Here is an 11226-nt window from a genome sequence, read left to right on the forward strand (position 1 = left end):
GCGGGCCATGCGCGGTCGCCGAGGTACGGGCCCCAGGTTGCACCCACCCATCCCTGCTCCCCGAGCGGGATCAATGTAAAAAGATTCTGCCGCCGATCACTCGGATAAGCTCCCCGTGAGTTTTCCCCTTTTAAAGGAGCGCCGCGTACGCCTCGCCGCCTCGCCGCCTTTTCCATCGCAGCAGATTGATGGTGCGACTGAACCGCCGGCCCCCCCGGGGTCGGCGCCCCCCGGTCTCCTTTTCCCGGGCGCTCGGACGCGGCTCCTTCCCCCTGGTGGAGCCGCAAACACAATGAGAACTTTCCGCTGGAGAGCCCTTCTCTGGCGGGCAGGCGTGCAGGCACTTGTGTTCTATCAAAATGCTAATTGTATTATCTACATTACCCGGGCAATATTATTGTAGTGCTAATTGGGGTAGACCTGCCCAGCCTAGCACTCAATTACTTTTAATCACAACGGCGTAATAAAAGCGAACATATTGTATGACGCTTAATGTTGCTCCTGTTGGCCGTGCATCCAGACGCTCAGGAGAGGAGCGTCCCTGCTCCTGGGCTGCCGAACATGGTTTATTCATCCCAGCACGTGTCGCAGAAGCGGTCCCCCACCTCCGCACACTCCAGATGCCGTCGACGGAAGAATAGTAACACGGTATAATGTTGTGATAATGATATATAATAGAAGCAAATGAAGCGTTTTCAGCGGGAAAGAAGTCGCAGTGGTGAGTGAGGCATACAGGCATGGGAGTGCGTACAAGGGGAAGGGATACAAAGGGTCGGGATCCGGTTGGGAATCGATGGGTTGCTCGTACTCGCTAGCGCCGTGCCTTGACGTGTCATACAGGATGAGGATTGCTGCCAACTTTACACGAGTGTTTCACAGAACAAATTCAGACAAATACAGAGATGACGTCTCTTAATTCACTATAAACATGACAATTTTCAAAACGGTTCAGGAATCGAGACAATAAGTTTTGAATTGTCATTGTCTTAGTTTTAACCCGATCCTATTAGAGAAATATACCCTGCAAATTGGCAGATTGTCTATTTCTCCATTTCTGGTTTTCTCGCGGTGGCGGCGCGAGCAGATAATTCATCGTTGTCTCTCGGAGCTTTTTTTTTTTTTTGTCTCTGTGGCAGTTTTTCTGTTTCCCTTCTGAGTGATAAAGCCGTGTCCCCCGGGGACCACTCCATCTTAATAACATGTCCAGGGGTCCGACATGCTGCAGCAACGCCTTTACCGGCTGCTTTACCGGCTGCTTTACCGGCTGCTTTAGAGGCTGCTTTACAAACTGCTTTATAAGCTGCTTTACTGGCTGCTTTACAGACTGCTTTACAGGCTACTTTACAGGCTACTCTACAGACTGCTTTACATACTGTTTATAAGCTGCTTTACCGGCTGCTTTACAGATTGCTTTATAAGCTGCTTTACCGGCTGCTTTACATACTGTTTATAAGCTGCTGTACCGGCTGCTTTATAAGCTGCTTTACCGGCTGCTTTACAGACTGCTTTACAGGCTACTTTACAGGCTGCTTTACATACTGTTTATAAGCTGCTTTACCGGCTGCTTTACAGACTACTTTACAGGCTGCTTTATGGACTGTTTATAGGCTGCTTTACAGACTGTTTTACAGGCTTCTTTACAGGCTGCTTTACAGACTGCTTTATAAGCTGTTTCCAGGCTGCTTTACAGGCTGCTTTACAGGCTGCTTTACCGGCAGCTTTACAGACTGCTTTACAAGCTGCTTTACAGACTCCTGTCTTCTGTTCATTAAGTACAGTATTGTTAGTATTGTATAGTTAGTATTTGATGGTTTTGATGGTATTGTACTATTAGTATTGTTAGCATTTTCAAGTCAGTATTTGATGGTATCTGATGGTTTTGATGGTATTGTATTATTATAATTATTAGTATTGAATATTTTGTATTTGATGATTTTGATGTTATTGTATTATTAGAATTATTAGTATTGTATAGTTAGTATTTGATGACATTGTTTTATTAGTATTGTTAGTGTTGTATCGTTTGTATTTGATGGTATTTGATGTTTTGATGGTATTGTATTAGTGAGAGCAGCCATGTTGTACGGTTTGGAGGCGGTGGCTCTGACAAAAAGGCAGGCGGCTGAACTGGAGGTGGCAGAGTTGAGGGCGTTGAGGTTTTCATTGGGAGCGACGAGGACGGACAGGATTAAGAACGAGGACATTAGAGGGACAGCTCAGGTCGGGCAGTTTGGTGGAAAAGTGAGGGAGGCCAGATTGAGATGGTTTGGACACGTGTGTGGGAGAGATGAGAGTTACGTTGGGAGAAGGAGGCTGAGGGTGGAGCTGCCAGGCAAGAGGAAAAGAGGAAGCCAGAGAGAAGCTTTATGGATGTGCTGAGGGAGGACATGCAGGCGGGTGGTGTCAGGGAGGACGATGCCCGGAACAGAAGGTGTTGGAGGCAGATGATCCGCTGTGGCCACCCCTAACGGGAGCAGCCCAAAGAAGAAGTATTATTAGTATTATTAGTATTGTATAGTTAGTATTTGATGGTTTTGATGGTATTGTATTATTAGTATTACAATTATTATATAGTTTGTATTTGATGTTACAGTATTTGATGGTATTGTATTATTAGTATTGTGAGTATTCTATAGTTAGTATTTGATGGTTTTGATGGTATTGTGTTTTTTAGTATTGTGAGCATTTTTTGTCAGTACTTGATGGTATTTGATGGTTTTGATGGTATTGTATTATTAGAATTATTAGTATTGTATAGTTGGTATTTGATGGTTTTGATTGTATTGTATTATTAGTATTGTTAGTATTGTGAGTATTCTATAGTTAGTGTTTGATGGTTTTGATGGTATCGTATTATTAGTATTGTTAGTATTATTAATATTGTATAGTTAGTGTTTGATGGTTTTGATGGTATTACAGTATATTATTTGTATTCAAGATTCAAGAGGTTTATTTGTCACATACATATACTGTACATATGTTCATACATATATGCAGTGAAATGTCATTGCAACGTACCCGGAGATAATTCACAATAAGTTCTAAACAGAACACAATAGCTACCTAATTTTGACCTAACTAACTAACTGAAACGGATTCCTCAAAAGTAATGCAGTTAGTAAATAGAATAATATAAAATACAATAAAATGACACTCAAAAAGGTACAGTAATACAGAGTGGGGGTACAAAATAGAAATAAAGGGAATAGACTTTTGTGTATGGGATAGGCTACGTGTATATACAGATATGCAGTAAAGTGGCATGTGAATTAAGTGAGGTAGTGTGTGTGGAGATATACAGTCCAGTATACAACAGTACGACACAGCAATACAGTAACACCGAACAGAACAGCAATACAGCACAGTATTCAGTAACCCAGGACAGTGATACAGTATGCAGTACAGTATGCTTCATACAGTACAGCAAGGCAGTGGGGCCTATGTGTGTGGCTCAGTGAGGACCCCTGGTGAGTTCAGCGTTGACAGTTCTCATGGCTTGCGGGAAGAAACTCCGCCTCAGTCTCTCTGTTCTCGCTGTGTGGCTGCGGAGGCGCTTGCCCGACCGCAGCAGCTGGAACAGTCCGTTGTTGGGGTGGTGAGGATCCTTCATGATCCTGCGGGCTCTGCTACTACACTTCCTGGTGTATAAGTCCTGCAGGGAGGGGAGGGTAGTTCCAGTGGTACGTCGAGCTGAACGCGCCACCCTCTGCAGGGCCCGCCTGTCCTGAGCGCTGCAGTTCCCAAACCAGGCAGTGATGTTGCCCGTCAGGATGCTCTCCACTGCTCCGGAGCAGAAGGACTTGAGGATTCTCACCGAGACCCTGAATTTCTTCAGCTGCCTGAGGTGGTAAAGACACTGCCTCGCCTTTCTCACTAGAGTGTCTGTACGTAAAGTCCATGTTAAGTCCTCTATGATATGGACTCCCAGGTACTTGAACCTGCTCACCCTGTCGACAGAAGCCCCATTAATCACCAACGGCGCCTGCGTCCTCAGTTGTTGTCCCCTCGTTAAGTCCACAACCAGCTCCTTAGTTTTGCTGACGTTCAGGAGGAGGTTGTTGTCCTGGCACCAGGGTGACAGATCGGCCACCACGGTAGGCTTCTTCTTCGTCGGTGATCGGGCCCACCACGACAGTGTCGTCAGCAAATTTGATGATGGTGTTGGAGCTGGACTTGGCCACACATTCATGTGTGTACAGGGAGTACAGTGGATCCTGTGTTCAGGATGAGGGAGCTGCCTCCCCACCCTAACCACCTCGGGCCAGGCTGTGAGGAAGTCCAGGATCCAGGCACACAGTGGAGTGGTCAGTCCTAGCTCCCGCAGCTTGACAGCCAGTCTGGTGGGGACTATGGTATTAAATGCCGAACCAAAGCAGATGAACAGCAGTCTCACACAGCCCCCCTTCCGGCCATCAAGGTGCGTGAGCGTGGTGTGCAGTACCTGGGAGACCGTGGATCTGTACGCCGGTACGCGAACTGCAGCGGGTCCAAGGTGCGGGGGGGAGGGAGGCACAGATGTAATCCTTAATCAGCCTCTCGAAACACTTCATGACCACTGAGGGGAAGGCCATTCGACAGCAGTCATTCAGGCAGGCAGGAGGCGATCTTCAGGACAGGGATGACGGTGGACACCTTGAAGCAGGGTGGGACCACCGATTTGGCCGGGGAGGCGTTGAATATCCTAGTGAGCACCAGGGCTAGATGGTTAGCATGGTGGTTATGGTTAGGTCTTCAGTACTCGCCCAGATATGCCATCTGGGCTCGCAGCTTTCCTGGTGTTCATCCATCTGTATAGTATAGTAAGTGTCGTGTTTTATAGTTAGTATTTAATGGTATTTGATGTATTTGTATTTGTATTTTTAGTATTATTTGTATTATTAGTATTGTACAGTTAGTATTTTATGGTTTTGACGGTATTGTATTATTAGTATTGTTAGTATTGTGTACTATTTGATGGTATTTGTTGGTTTTGATGGCATTGTATTATTAGTATTATTAGAATTGTATAGTTAGAATTTGATGGTCTTGGTGGTATTGTATTATTAGTATTGTTAGTATTGTATAGACAGTATTTGATGGTATTGTATTATAAGTATTGTTAGTATTATAATAATTATATAGTTAGTATTTAATGGTTTTGATGTCATTGTATTATTAGTATTATTAGTATTGTATAGTTAGAATTTGATGGTATTTGATGCTACCTGCATCCATATGCTGCCCGTGCAGCCTCTTGTAGTTGGGTCAGGGGTTAGTGTAGATCTGACCTGGGAGAATCAGTTGGGATCTATAAGCGACTGTCGGACGAGTAAATAAACAAGTTGCTCGGCTGCAAAAGATTAAAGTTGTAAATCCAGACTGTGCTGGGAGACCTGGTGGGAGATATTAAATGAGAGGTCAATATGTGAGTCCATTCGGGGAAGAGATGGAGCCGCTCTTATTTTCTTTGGTCAGGAGACCAAAGGAAAGGATTTAATTTCCAGTTCACGGTGCCAAAGAGAATTACTCCAGTCGGGCTAAGGCGTCCCAATTATATCCAATCTGAATGGATGGTGGAGGGGAGGGGCCCGAGGCCCTGGGGCCCCAGGGTGGTCGTCCATACCTGTCCTCACTCCGCAGAACGGCTTTGATATGGATCGGACATAACGGTGATGGATGTGGATCCGGGGACGCAGACGCCACGCTGGGAATGCAGAGCGGTGGAAGTGTGGTCAGCTCTCTGAGGATCCTTCACGCTCTGCCTCCGTGTTCCAGAAGCTGCGGTCGCGCTCGGAGGGCGGGGTTCAAACCCCCTCACGGGCTCAGATGGGGCGGGGTCCATATGTTTGTGTCCCTCATGCAGGAGCATGGGAATAGGACTAAATGCCCCGTGTTTTGCTTTTGGGATTTTCTTATCCACAGTAAAACAGAACAAGCTGTAAAGTGGGTTAGTGCTAAACGAAGCGGCATGATGTGCCTGCAGGAATCTACCTCTTAGTAGATTATCACATCGTCAACATAACGGCCAGGTTATCACCGTGTCTCTATATCGTCTGTTGGCCACATTTTAATCTGTACTAATCAGCAAATATATATTGAAGTAATGAAAATCTTTGAAGTTTCTCATGTCCCAAGAAGGTTTTATCTTGATGTGCATGGCAAGGATATATTGTTTTGGCCCTGCCGCGTCGCTATCTCCCCTACCTGTCGTTCAGTCCCGCGGGGATCCGGGAACCGGGGATAAGGCGCTGATTAGCAAAGTCTGAAAAGAGAGTGATTGCATTTATTTTGGCTGGCTAAGCCTCTCATGTTGCATTTTTTCATTTAAATCCGCTGCCGCCGCGTCTTATCCCGCCACGTGCTTTTCTTCCACGCATCAATGGGAAGGCAATAGGCTTATTGTACATCCTTAATTGTAATTGGAGGTCAGGTTAGACTGCACTTGTTTAATTAAAACCATGCGTTCCCTCCTCCGATGTACATCTCCTTCATCTGTTTCTTTCTTTCTCTCCTTTCGATATCCTTCCAATTTATACCATTGATTTGGCTTTTGTATGTATGTACGCACACACAGATTCACACATAACGTCCTCCCCGGAAAATTGTCTGAATGAAATTCAATTGAAAGCGCGCGGCGTTGCTTTGTTAAATGCTTGATTGACAATTTTAGACACTGCTGTATGTATTGTGATGCTTGATTGACTTGGAAAGAAAAAGCATTATTGCATTATCAAGTGTCTGATTGACTGCGCCACACATCCTTATTTCAAGCTGCTCTGTTATTGCTTGAGATTTTTTTTATGTTCCTCCCTGAATTACTAAATAATTGAAATTTATTGTGTGTTAAATTGCTCTTTCATAGGCTCCTGGATTGAGAAGGATATGTTTCCCTCTTTTTTTGCAAAAACATAATGATCTTTTAGAAACTGTCTGCTGTGTGATAATAAGATACATTATATCAATTTTACGCCACCAATGCTCTTTGTAATAAGACGCAGACGGGGCTGGAGCCGCTGTATCTCATTACATATATTTTTCATCATTTGTTTTAAACCAATACATTTAATCAACAATCCAATATTTACATTTAACGGTGGGCTTCCAGTGCTTATTTTTCAGTATTCTGTACCAGATCGAGAGGTCGCCTTCTCAGATTCAGACCCTGGTTTCTCTTCTCGACCGGTGGTTCTCAAACTATGGTCCGCACACCACCGGTACCCCCACCCGAAAAGACCCACTAGATTATCACTCGAACCGCAGCGTCCCTGGCGCAGCCGTACGTGTCACATCCCGTTGTTCAGGCCGACGGGCCACCAGCCTCCATCGCCAGAGATGCGCAGAGCGGAGGGGGCGGGGCCTGGATGGGGCGGGGCCTGGAGGGGGCGGCGCCTGAGAGAGTGTCGGAGAAAGTCTTTCCGTTACAGAAGTGCAGGATTTATTACTTAGAAGTAAAAAGTATTTACTGAAAGCAACGGGGAGACGTGCGTTAATGCGGGACGCACGGGTTGTTTGCTTTTGTTGAAGTAGGAAACGGAGGAAAACAAATACATCTGAATTTAAAATCAAAACACACTATGATTTTGTTGATTCCGTCCGGAGACACGGGGACGCTCTCTTAGTTGTGCTTGCGTTTTTCCTTTCATAACAAAAATGAATTAATCTAAATCTAAATCTCAGAATTAGAATTTTTTTTTTGTAATGCATTTTAGCCTTTTTAACAAATAAATGAATGCATTAATATTCATTAACTACGAGCTCGGCATCACATGCCTGTCTGTGGTTCCTGTGAGATCATGGCTTGTAGGTGCTACTTGAACAGCAGGATCAACGTCCAAAAGGTTTGAGAACCACTCTTCTGGACCATTTAACCCTGAGTAGGGAGCTTATTTTGGTTTCTCTTTGTAAGTCACAGCATGTGCCGTGTTTAAATATCATGTTTTTGCAAAATGCAGACACCACCTAACGTGACGTAACGTGAGGGATTACCCCCACAGCTGCTGTGACAGGGTGCTTGTGCTGGTGCTGGTGCTGGTGCTGGTGCTGGTGCTGGTGCTGGTGGAGATTTTTGGACTTCTTTGTTTGTTTCGTATTTAGGAACCATGCAGACCATGCACCTGGTTCTTCGTTTGTAGGTTGATTTATCTCACGTAATTATTTTGCTGTATAATAACAGCAACGAGGAGAGAAAGCGGTCAGACAATTTAGAAATTCAAAATAATAATGGTTTGGATTTTGGGTGAAATCATAATTTGTCATTAAAACATCTCATTTCAGACGGTATGGTTCTGGGGTCTTTCTAAAAAACAACCATATTTGCATGGTAATCAACATCCTGGGTTCTAGACCCGTTATGCAGACCCTGAAGAGATTGGACCGTGAGAATCCATCTCTGAGTCTGAGTTTGGAGTGATGATTAATGATAGCCACAGACTTCACAAAGGGACACATTTCAGGCTCTGATTGGAATGTAGGCTGCAAGTCCTAGTATGCGTGTGGTGCAAATACCTCAAATAACAGCGACGGCGGAAGGAGGCGGAGCCTTTCCGGGCCTGGACAGGGAGCTGGTGCAGGTGCAATCTGCATCGTAATGGCAGCGCGCTTCTTACATTTCAGCTGACACCATCAACGGCAATTTACCAAAGCAGCTGTGACGGGTGGCGTGAGGTAGAATATGATGAATAATGACACCAGTTGGGGTGTTTATGTCGTATGGATCTCACTTCAAGCACAGGTTTTCTATTTTTCAACCCAGGCCTTAATAAAATGTTTGTTTTCATCTTTTATAACTGTTCCTAGCAGGCGTCGTGAAGTCCAACGGGGCTTCTAAGCCTGAAAAACCCATTTTTTTGTGTATGTTTTGAGCATAGGGATAGTCAGGAGGTTGTCAGCAGGAAGCGATGCAACTTCCTGTTTCTAGTCGGTTAGGTTGATTTGGCCAACAGAGGCTGAGCAGGTGCAAAAGAGTAACGCTATGAAACTCTAAAAAACCCAAATCAAATGCATGATTTTTTTGTAACATATAAGGACTGTCTATAATGCGAGTCTTCTTAAGGCTCGCCCCATTGGACTCCATCTAAGCAGAGTGAGAAGCTGCAGCAGAGTGCCAAGTTTCTCAGTAGTACAGTGTTCAGCAGGTTGTGTATGAACAGTTATAAATGGTGGAACCAGCATTTTAATAAGGCCTGGCTTATTGAAATGACTTCTCCACAGGGAGTTTGGTCTTAAGCAAGACCATGACAAACATGTTTAAAATGGCGTTAAAAGTGTTTTTATGGCACATCTGAGATCATGTCTGCTGCTGTAAAAGCCATCGCCGCTCGCTGATGTGCACGGGTCAGCGGCCCTGGTCACCGTCCGATCGCCCTAAGTGAAGCCATTAGAGGAAATTAATGCAAAAGACAAAATTCAATTTTCCATTCAACACTCGTGCACATGGAGATTAATATTTTCTGACTTAATCAAAGGGAGGGGGGTAATGCACTTCCATTTAAACACGAGTAAAATAACTTTGAGATGATGCACGCATGTTGTGGTCTGCACATTCAAGACTTAATGAATTATCAATGTGAAAATGCTTTTATTTTAAAAAACATTACATTAAAGAAAGAAATCTTGAAAGTGACATTTATATGAGGTACAAATATTGATTATCATATAAATCACATCATAGTTTGACTAATAATCCTAAATGGGTGTAAGTCACAATATTACTTCTACTTGGCAGGGTATAGGTCATCATCCATTGTGTAGTGAAGTTAAAGCTTTTAAAACACGTTTTGATTGAAAGTTAATTGTGGATAAGTTAATTGTATGAACTTTGGAATGAAAATGGCTGCACTGAAGTAATAACTTTATGCGACTTCCTCCCAGTCGACAGTTCACTGTCCTCAACGAGGGACACTACTTAAGCAAATTCACCACAGCTGCATTTCACTCCTCGCATGTGGCGGGCCCCGCCACCAACGATGGAAACAGCAAGTAGAGGAGAACATGCAGAACACAAGAACAGTTTGTGTCTGTGGGGTTGGTGTGGTTTCAGCAGCCTCACCTGTCTTGGGTCTAGGTAATTGGGCCCGGGATCAGAGGTGGCTGTACGCCTGTTGCTCGTCAGAGCAATCAACGAGCAGCCAGTAAATCACCCATCTCCGCTTACGCAGACATGTGTCCATCTGCTCCCGGCTTGTTCCATCCGTCCACTCTCTACAGTAAACCGGTGTGTTTGTAACATCTCCGCCGGCCTGATGAAGGGCCCAATTACCTAGACCCAAGATAGGTGTGGCTGCCTAAACCCCACCCCACCCCCACACCACAATGTCTGTTTCTTGGAAGGGTCAAAAATGTTTGGCTGTGACTGGAATCAATATTGAGCCACGGCACATTTTTAAATCACCCACAAATGCAGAAAAAAAAAATTAAAACATTAAAGTGCCTTTTCTCTCCAGATATTGATTTCCTGTTGCGCTGTAAACATGTGTGTAGGAATGCTGTCTGATCCGGGTTCAGCACCTGGTTCTGAGTTCAGATTGGTTTTTCATCTTGTCAGAAGGAGCTTTGTATGGAAAATCAATACAAAAACTAGCTCCGTACAGTAATGAAATAAGAATGACTTTGGCTTCAACAAGAGAAAAAGTTCTGCATAAACAATAATTATCCTCCAACAATACCCAAGGAAAGAAAAATACAGTGGAAAAGATGAAAATGTCATTTCTTATAAGAGATCTTGTTCTTCGGAAATAGTTTTTAATATTTTATAATTCTATTTGTTCCCTAAAAATATATATATATATATATATTTTTTTTTTTTTTTTTTTTTTTGAGGCAAATATTCAGTTCTTCAACTGAAAGTGCCTTCTCCCCCCCCCCCCCCCCCCACACTCCTTCATAACTCTGCTCTCCATTAAGAAGGCCGGGGGCCTCGCGTCTCCAAACAACATTCCCCTTCAGTGGAACACTTTTGTTTTCTCGCGTAATCACATTTAAATGAATCCAAGGACAAGCAGCTCCAGTATGAACAACCGCTGCGATGCGCCCAGCCTTTGCCAAACCAGAGCGGTCTGCAGTCCAGTGTTCAAGTCCCTCGTACTGACATTCGAACGATGAGAAGGTCCAGTGCACGGATCAGAACATCTCTGAACTCACATGCTGTTTGTGTGTGTGTGCGCGCGTGTGTGTGCGTGCGTTTGGCGTGCGTGTGCGCGTGACACAATGAGATGCTTATCAGATGCTCCAAATGCCATTTTCTGGTGA

At 44.4% G+C, this 11226-nt stretch overlaps 1 protein-coding gene across 3 annotated transcripts in view; it reads left to right on the top strand.

The window, feature by feature from the left end:
• The window catches only part of LOC307240572 (RNA-binding protein Musashi homolog 2), a 229858-nt gene that overhangs the window by 134000 nt on the left and 84632 nt on the right, over positions 1-11226 (top strand). The gene's annotated exons all lie outside the window — the stretch shown is intronic.

This window comes from Zeus faber, assembly GCF_960531495.2.
Source record: "Zeus faber genome assembly, chromosome: 14".
NCBI classification, from domain to species: Eukaryota; Metazoa; Chordata; class Actinopteri; order Zeiformes; family Zeidae; genus Zeus; species Zeus faber.